Genomic DNA, 10139 nt, shown 5'->3' on the forward strand with positions numbered 1-10139 from the left:
TTACTTCTTTCAGTATAATTCAATTGCTTTCTTTATACAGGTCTTGTGTCTTTCTTGTGAACATTTTTTCTAAGCATTTTATTATTGCTCTATGTATTGTGGAAAGATTGCTTCCAAATTTTATTTCTTTAGGCATGCCTTGCTATTCTATAGATAAACTATTGATTTTTATGTTTATAGCTTTTGTCAACTTTCAGCTTTAGCAAAACACCATCAGAAACCCCCGCTGAGCAGACAAGGCTTACTTTGTTGGATCTGCTGAAACAAGAAAGGAAAATACGTTAGTAGAATCTTAAAAGTCTAGACAGGAAGAGTGGAGTAATGGGCCTTTAGTGTCTGACTAGGTGACAGATTCTCAGACAAGCCTTGTGAGGTTGGGAACTCCTTGGGACCTGGCAGCACATGAGACACAGTAGCTTTATACTCATGCATACGAGACCAAGTTCTGAGCCGAGTTTGCTCAACAGTCTTGATAGTTTGGGTGTTTTCACTGATTTTTCAGTGAGTTTGCTCAACAGTCTTGATAATTCAGGTGTTTTCAGTTGATCTTCACGGATACGTATCCCGGAGCCAGACTTACCATGTCTTTCATTTTTCTCAGTCTTCACATGGTGACAGGAATGTATCTTGGGGACGTATATTTTCCAATCAGAAGTAAAAACAAAACCACATGTCTTTAAGCTCTCAGCCCTTCCCCCTTGACATTCATGTCAGCCCAGGATGGACATCATAACACTACTGTCTGCAAACAGAAGCGATTTCAATCTTCACTGCTTCTTGGTGAGCTGTGGATACATGATAAGGGTCTGCTGGCAGTTTTCTAGAATCTATTAGTGTCAGATTTGCTATTTCCTTTTGCTCAAGATCACTGTATTGGATCACTTGAAGGGACAAAGTCCATTTATCAGTATTTTGGATTTTGTTGATGACACATCTGATCAAAGCGACATGGAGTAATACTAAGAAAAACATGTCTCAGGGCTTGTTGTCCTGCGTTCAGCAGGAGTTAGGGGTACCCAAGCTCTATTTCTGTGAAAAATGGGTGACAAAGATGCCAAGTGTTGTTATTGTTCAGACAGACACCTTCATGTCTAGGTTTGATGGAAATTTTCTTTTTCTGGCCATTTGACCCATTGTTTAATTAATCATTTACAAAGCACTTATTGCTTGATTCCAATTACACAGAAAATCGCCTTTCTTAATGCAATAAACTAGCATCAGAGGAAGCTGGTTGTCATTCAAAGGAACACAAGCATAAACAATAAATGTATTGAATGTGCATCTTAATCAAAAGACACACAAAGGACTGACTCCAAGCATCAAAAGAAAAATGAGAGATGGGAAACATACACACTGTGGATAAGAGGTTTGCGTATCTGTTAATAATCTAGATCCTTAAGTAAGTGGAGAAGACAGTGAGATGCAAGGAGGGGACTCAGGAGAGCAGACCAAAAGAGGACAACCTGTCTCTGATACTGGGAGCTTGCCTTCTGGGTCTTCTGGAGATGTTGTCTCCTGTGAGAGCTGTCATCTTGGTCAGTATTCTGGAATTAGGTTTACAGCCCCTGAAAAACAGACGAAACTTCTTGAGGGGCTGGGCTTGAGATGGCTGGATGCTTTAATGTAAAGATGTATGCTCATTCCTGCTAAGAGTGGGGGATGGCAGGTTTTGAGCAGAGACTCAGAGCAGGTCTGGCCTAAGCTGGAGGTATTCTGAGAAGAGGCCACAGAAACTCAGACCATGAAGATCAAGCTACAGTTCCAACAGATTTTAACAAGGCAGTCTTTTAATTTATGAGAGTAAGAACAAAAGATGCCTAGATGTCTAGATTTTTCTGCTTAAGAAAAGTTGACAATGAAAGTGTTAGTCACTCAGTTGTGTCCGATTCTTTGCACCCCCATGGACTGTAGCTTGCCAGGCTCCTCTGTCCATGGGTTTCTCCAGGCAAGAACACTGGAGTGGGTTGCCTTTTGTGAAAATGGAGAAGGCAATGGCACCCCACTCCAGTACTCTTACCTGGAAAAATCCCATGGACGGAGGAGCCTGGTAGGCTGCAGTCCATGGGGTCGTGAAGAGTCGGACACGACTGAGCGACTTCACTTTCACTTTTCACTTTCATGCATTGGAGAAGGAAATGGCAACCCACTCCAGTGTTCTTGCCTGGAGAATCTGAGGGACGGGGGAGCCTGCTGGGCTGCCGTCTTTGGGGTCGCACAGAGTCGGACACGACTGAAGTGACTTAGCAGCAATGAGCTATAATTAATAATTTATGCACATTTCCACAATGTATGCATGTTATGATTATACATGAATTTAAGTGTGGTTGGCCCTTACTGTCATAGTTTGGAAAGTCCTGCCTACCTCCTGGAAATTTAAAACCTAATTGTATAAAATATTTGAAGCAGTATTAACTTCCCTTACTCAGAGAAAAAGAAACAAATTTAAAAAGTATATCAATCTGATTGCCAGAGTGTGTTAATGGCTGAGGGAAGAGTATTCTAAAAAGATTCTGGGGGCTTCTCTGGTGGCTCAGTGGTAAAGAATCCACTTGCCAATGCAGGAGACATGAGTTCAATCACTGGTCCGGGAAGATCCCACCTGCTGCAGAGCAACTAAACTTGTGCCACAACTATTGAGCCTGTGCTCTAGAGCCCGGGAGATGCAACAAGAGAAGCCACCACAATGAGAAGCCCGAGCACCACAACCAGAGAAAAACCTGTGCAGCAATGAAGACCCAGCACAGCCATAAACAAAGAAAAAAAAATTTAAAAGGTTCTGTGCTGGACAGTAGGTTCTCATTAGTTATCTATTTTTTCATAGTATCAATAGTGTATATGTATATGTGTTAATCTCAATCTCTCAAATCGTCCCATCCCTCTGTCCCCCTTGGTGACCTAAATGAGAAGGAAACCCAAAAAAGAGGGAATATAGCTATACACAGAGCTGATTCGCTTTGCTGTACAGTAGAAACTAACACAACATTGTAAGGCAACTCTACTCCAATAACTTTTTACAAAAGAAAACAAGAGATTCTGGTCTTAGGCACCATTTAAACTGTACCTTCAAAACAGGTCTCTCGAGAAAAATGAGCCAAGTGAAAGCAGAAGTGGCCTTGAGCCTGCTAAAATATTTTAGGTGGCTTGTACAGTCACATAAGACAACACTTCTGAGTTTCTATGTTGCACACAAGCAGTGTGTCAAGGATTCAGGGTGGTTCAGTATCTCAGGCAATGATTCCTTACATAAACAAACATCTAATGAGAAGATGTTCATCTAGTTTCCAGGAACAGACTACTTATTCTTTAGAGTCTGTCACCCTGTTGGGAAGGCCTTGGTCAAGACAATGTCTGAATTGTCTTCCTATGTGGCCTTGAATATCTCATCTCCAAGACAACCAGTCACTCACACACACTTGTTTGCTATGGAGTTCATCACATCTTGCCAACACAGTCATGTTCTCAAGCTTCCCTGAATTACTTGCACAGATGTCTTCCCAACTTGTGCTTACAATGTGTGGTTTCTTAGTATAGAGAAGATGATGTTGGACTAGCAAAACTGCATTTTTAAAGCCTCAAAAGTTATTATTATATAAATGTCATTGAAAAAGTAATGTCACTGGTGACATCTTACTCCATTACACTGGGTAAGTAAAAGAGTGTCAGTCACTTCAGTCGCATCCAACTCTTTGCAACCTCATGGGCTCCTCTGTCCATGGAATTCTCCAGGCAAGAATATGGACTGGGTAGTCATTCTATTTTCCAAGGGGTCTTCTTGATTCAAGGATTGATGATCAGTAAATCAAGTCAAAACCTAATACACACTTTTTATTGGCACTAAGGAATGTTACTTTTGCTTATACTGTCCATGGACTTCTCTTGACTTTTATGTTTGAGTATCGTTTGTTCCCAATGCTACAGGACTTCACCAGACCTGAACTCAAGAGAAATCACTTTACGGAGACTAACTTACTCAGGTTTCCTCACCGCCTAGCTGCCCTAGGGCCAGGAACTACCAACCTCGGTTCCTCTCCTGCATCTCACATGGGAGAACAAAACATCTGGAGTGGAGACACACAAGTAGAAGGTACCATAGAAGCCAGTCCCTGGGTAGGAAAGCCTTAACTATAATTTATGAATTGTTGGAAGCTCAGTGGCGACAAACTGTTAAAAACTCCAGAAGGACCTAGTGATGGAGGGACACCTTTAAGATTGTGGAGTTTACCCTGAGGAGCTCAACTAGGCCCTCACATTAAAAATCAGTGAGAAAATCCTTTATGCTCTAACAGGGCACTCTGTTCTTATTAATAAGGCTGCACTTGGGGAAGCCTAGGAATGAGAACCCCACCTGGGGATCATCAGAGCCTAACTGAAAGGGGAGAGAAAGAAACAAGTTAAATATATGAAACAGTTTGTTGTTGCTCAGTCAATAAGTTGTGTCCAACTCTTTGCAACCCCATAGACAAGCCAACCTTTTCTGTCTTTCACTATCTCCTGGAGTTTGCTCAAACTCATGTCCATTGAGTCAGTGATGTCATCAAACCATCTCATCCTCTGTTGTCCCTTCTCCTCCTGCCTTCAATCTTTCCCAGCATCAGGGTCTTTTCCAACGAGTTGGCTCTTGACATCAGGTGGCCAAAGTATTGGAGCTTCAGCATCAGTCCTTCCAATGAGCATTCAGGGTTGATTTCCTTTAGAATTGACTGGTTTGATCACTTTGCTGTCCAAGGAACTCTCAAGAGTCTTCTCCAGTACCACAATTTGAAAGTATCAATTCTTCATCACTCAGCCTTCTTTATGATCCAACTCTCACATCCATACATGACTACTGGAAAAAACATAGCTTTGACTATACACACCCCTGTCAGCAAAGTGATGTCTCTGCTTTTTAATAGGTTTCTCATAGCTTTTCTTCCAAGGAGCAAGCATCTTTTAATTTCATGGCTGTAGTCACCATAAGCAGTAATTTTGGAGCCCAAGAAAATACAGTCTATCACTGCTTCCATTTTTTCCTCATCTATTCACCATGAAGTGATGGGACCAGATGCCATGATTTTTGTTGTTTGAATGTTGAGTTTTAAGCCAGCTTTTTCACTCTCCTCTTTCACTCTCATCAAGAGGCTCTTTAGTTTCTCTTCACTTTCTGGTATCATCTGCATACCTGAGGTGGTTGTTATTTCTCCCAGCAGTCTTGATTCCAGCTTGTGACTCATCCAGCCTTGCATTTTGCATGATGTACTCATCATAGAAGTTAAATAAGCAAGGTAACAATATACAGCCTTGATGTACTTCTTTCCCAATTTGGAACCAGTTCATTGTTTCATCTCTGGTTCTAATCGTTGCTTCTTCAATTGTTGCTGACTGCATACAAGTCTCTTAGGAAGCAGATAAGATGGCCTGGTAGTCCCATCTCTTTAAGAATTTTTCGCATTTTTTTGTAAGCCACACACTCAAAGGCTTTAGCATAGTTAATGAAACAGAAGTAGATGTTTTTCTGGAATTCTCTTGCTTTTTCTATGACCCAATAAGTGTTGAAAATTTGATCTCTGATTCTTCTGCCTTTTCTAAATGCAGTTTGTGCATCTGGCAGTTCTTGTTCACATACTGCTGAAGCCCAGCTTGAAGGATTTTGAAGGTTACCTTGCTAGCATGTGAAATGAGCACAGTTGTGCGGTAGTTTGGACATTCTTTGGCGTTGCCCTCCAGTCCTATGGCCGCTGCTGAGTTTTCCAAATTTTCTGGCATATTGAGTGTAGCACTTTAATGGCATCATCATTTTTAGGGTTATGAAAGGATACTGGCTGGAATTTTATGCTCAATCTACATAAGACCAAAGATAAACAAGAAATCCTGAAAGACATGATGGGGGAAAGCAAAAATAAAATACTTTTTCTGGTGTTGAAGTAACTTTCTAGGTCCAAGATGGAGCTGCTCCTGCCTGGGAAGCCATGACAGCAAGTTGAAACTTACATGACTTTTGTGTCTCTGGACATGTTCCTCTTGACCAGAAACACTGCATATCCAGTCAGTCAGTCCTGAAAGGTCAAGCTAATTCTCTGCTCTAGACTTATTACCTTGCTCCCTCTCATCCTAAACAAGGTTGACTGTGTTGCCCAGACAACCAGAAATTTTCTATTTGTCTCCATCTTGTTCTTCATTCTTTCTTATAAAAGCTTCTTTCCTTCTCCTCCATTTTGTAGTTTTCCAAATGGAGACTGCTTCATGAAGGGTTAAAATTTGTTTATATCACTTAAACTTTCTTTAATCATTCTCTAACATCCTAGAGGAACAAAGCTAAGGTTTACATTTGATATCTCAGAATCCATGAAAACAAGGAGTACAGTATTTAGTGTTAAGAAAAGATGACCGACTTCAAATTCCATACCCTGCAAAATTATCTATCAAAGATAAAGGAGAAATACCGACTTTGTTAGACACACACAGACTGAATTTGTTGCCTTGCAAGAAATGGTAAAAATAAGTAATTTAGAGAAGGAAAATAATAAATTGTTTAGACAGAAGGGGAGGAAAAAAGTTGTTTAGAGAGAAGGTCAGAAACTCAGGCTTACATAAAGTAAGAAAGAGCTCTGAGGAAAGAATAAATGAAGTCAAAATAAACTTTTATTTTTCTTTTCTCACTTATCAGATAACAGTTTGTTAAATAATACTACCAACAATATATTCAATTATGTAAGCACATATTACATACCTAGATATGCTTGTGTATGCTTGCATATGGGCTTCCCAGGTAACTCAGTAGTGAAGAATCTACCTGCCAATACAGGAGATGCAGGTTTGATCCCTGGGTCAGGAAGATTCCCTGGTGAAGGAAATGGCAACCTGCTCCAGTATTCTTGCCTGGGAAATACCATGGACAGAGCACCCTGGCAGGCTATAGTCCATGGGGTCACAAAGAGTTGGACATGATTTAGTGACTAAAAAATAACATGCTTGTATATAAATTTTAAAAATGACAGCAAAGATTCAAGGCTTGAAGGAATGGACTAGGATTATTTTGTTATTATAAGGTATTTATACTACCATTGAATTATGACATTATTTGAAAGTGGCCTTCAATGAGTTGTAAATGTATGATGCAAACTCTAGGACAACCACTAAAAAGAGTTAAAAAAAAATTAAGTGATATGTTAATCAAAGAGAGAAAATAACATCATACAAAATTCTCAGTTAAAATCACAAAAGGCAGAAAAAGTGTAGAAAAATTAGATGAAAATGGCAACAAATAAACTACAGAAACAAATATGGTAGATACTAATCCAACTACATCAACTATCACTTTGAAAGTCAGTGATCTAAATGACCAATAATTGACTGTAAGCTGGGTCAAAACTGCAGACTCAATCATACATTGTCTATAGGAAACCCATGCTGAGTATAAGGACAAACAGATGAAGGAAAATACACATGTAAACAGGAGTCAAGAGAAAGCAGGAGTAGCCTATTAATTTCACAGAGAACAAACTTCAAATCAAGGAAGAATATCAGGGCTAAAGAGGGCATTAAATAATGATAAAGGGATCAGTTATCAGGAAGACATAACAATCCTTCACGTGAATGAACCTAACGATGGACAAACTGCATGAAACAGAAACTAATAGAACTGCAAAAGACGTAGGTAAAACCATTATCTGAGCTGGAGATTTCAGCACCTGTTAGAAATGGACAGATCATCAGACAGAAAATCAGGAAGGACACAATTCAACTCAACAATAACATCTAGGGACTCCTGCGGTGGTACAGTGGTTAAGAATTCACCTTGCAATGCAAGGGATACGTGTTCAAAATCTGGCATGGGAACTAAGATCCCACATGCCACAGAGCAACTAAGTCTGTGTTCTGCAACCACTGAAGCCACAAGCGTTAGAGCCCACACCCCACAACTAATGAGCCTGCGTGTCCCAACTAGAGAGTCTGTTCACTGCAACAAACCATTTCAGATGGCACAATGAAGATCCTGCATGCCACAACTAAGAGCCAACACAACCAAATCAACAAATATTAAAAATAACTTCATCACTGACTCAATGGACATGAGTTTGAGCTAACTCCAGGAGATGGTTATGGACCTGGAAGCCTGCCATGCCACAGTCTTTGCAGATGGCAAAGAGTTGGACACAACCGAACAACTGAACAATAACAACAACAACAAAATAACTTTCATCAGCTGGATACAATGCACATCTATGAATTATGGCAACAGCAGAACACACATTATCTTCATGCTCACACGGAAGATTTACAAAGATCTGCCACATTCTGGGCCACAGACACACTGTAGCAAATTTAAAAGAACAGAAATCATATAATGAACTTCCAGGTTGGTACAGTGGTAAGAACCCACATGGCAATGCAGGGGACCCAGGTTTGATCCCTGGTCCAGGAAGCTCTCACATGCCACAGAACTAAGCCTGTGTGCCACCACTACTGAACCTGTGCTCTGGAGCCTGTGCTCCACAAGAGAAGCCACCACAATGAGAAGCCCATGCACCACAAACAGAGAGGAGCCCCTTCTTGCATAACTAAAGAAAAGTCCACACAGCAATGAAGGCCCAGCACATTCAAAAATAAATTTAAAAAAAATGAAAGGAGACTACATATCAATATCTCTTATGAATATAAATGCAAAAATCTTCATAAAATATTAGCAAATAGAACTCAACAATGTATAAAAATAACTATATACTATAATCAAGGGTGATTCATCCCAAGTATGTAAAGTTGGTGCAACGTTTGTATTAATTTTAAAAAGAATAATAATCCTGGTTGATCACATCTGGCTTTTAAATTTATCTCATTAAGTAAAAAGATATAAAAAGCAATGTCAAAAGTATGGCCCAGGGATGTTCACTTTGGCTCCTGCTCTGTTTGTGTCTCCCCCAGATTCATGTGTTGAGATCTTGATGCCCATGTGATGGCACTAGGAGGTGGGACCCAAGGGAGACACTTCATTGTGAGAGTAGTGCCCTCAAGAATGGGGTCAGTGCTGTTACAGAGGACCACAGAGCCCCTCCCTGTGAGGTCTGCCTCCCTGTGAGGCCCACAGGGACCCAGCCCTGACCCTGACCCCAACCACACTTGTGTTTCAGCCTCCAGAATCACCTTTGTTTATAATTTACCAAGGCTGTGGCATTTTATTACAGCAGTCCCAAAGGAACCAAGGCCCTCCCCTCACTCTACTCCCTTAAAAAATGTTCTGTTTGTGTGTGTGGTGTGTGTGTGTGTGTGCTCCATCTGTATGCTGTGTGTATGTTGTTGTGTTCTCTGTGTGTGTTCTTTGTGTGTGTGTGTTGTGCAGAATAAGGCCATGGATTCTCACATTTCATGGGGATGAGCCCTAGTAGGTGATCAGACAAGCACGGTTTCCTTCTTCCATGCCCTTTGCTCCAGATCATCTCTCATTGTCAGGAGGGTGATGCTGTCTCATCTGTTCAACAAAATCAATTATTTGTTGTGTGCTGGGAGACATGGTAGGGACTAAAGGTCTGATACTGCCAGCTGGGTGACCTTTGGTTGTGGCTGTGGTCCTCCTGCTGGGGTCCTGGGCTCTGGGCACATTGTGACGTCAGCATGTTCTTCATGTTGTCACATCCACCACTGCAGACCATCACAAAGGAGCTGGTGATGAAGTCTGCTATGTCCACTCATGATCTCTGTTTTACTTGGGGATCTTGAGCAAGTGTTCAGATGTCCTGGATTTGAGATGCAAATTAAACCACACATTTATGTTAGCAACTTCCAGGTAAAAACCAGTCTGATGGATCCACAGGCCAAGAATAAGTTATCAATCAGGAGTGCTTGCTCTAGTTTTGTCTTTAAAGGTGTAAGAGAGTGCCCTGGATCTGGTGATCTCAGACCCCACTCAGAAAATTCTCCCTCCAATTATCTATCTATATTGAGACAAACTTTGCAAACAGTGCTGAAAATAAAACTAATCAGCAGGAACTGACAGTTCCAAAGAGTTGGAGGGCTTCATCATTCCTTGTTCAATATTTAAAATGCTCTTTTGCTAATAGAATTTTCAGATCAAAGCAAACTGTGTGTTCCCAGCTTCTGTTTTGTTTCAGTTCTTGCATTGTTAAAAATCTGTACAGATAATGAGTTGCTTGTAAGAATGGAATATG

General features: G+C 40.7%; 1 long non-coding RNA gene across 1 annotated transcript; it reads right to left on the reverse strand.

Moving 5' to 3' along the window:
- Positions 1-314: 314 nt before the first annotated feature.
- On the reverse strand, positions 315-9735 carry LOC112447868 (uncharacterized). The gene is made up of 3 exons (XR_003036150.2): positions 9335-9735; positions 6707-6769; positions 315-1565 (listed from the first exon to the last, which is right to left on the reverse strand). It is a non-coding gene; the product is annotated as an uncharacterized lncRNA (long non-coding RNA).
- Positions 9736-10139: the final 404 nt, after the last annotated feature.

The sequence above is a fragment of the Bos taurus genome, chromosome 8, assembly GCF_002263795.3.
Source record: "Bos taurus isolate L1 Dominette 01449 registration number 42190680 breed Hereford chromosome 8, ARS-UCD2.0, whole genome shotgun sequence".
Taxonomy (NCBI): Eukaryota; Metazoa; Chordata; class Mammalia; order Artiodactyla; family Bovidae; genus Bos; species Bos taurus.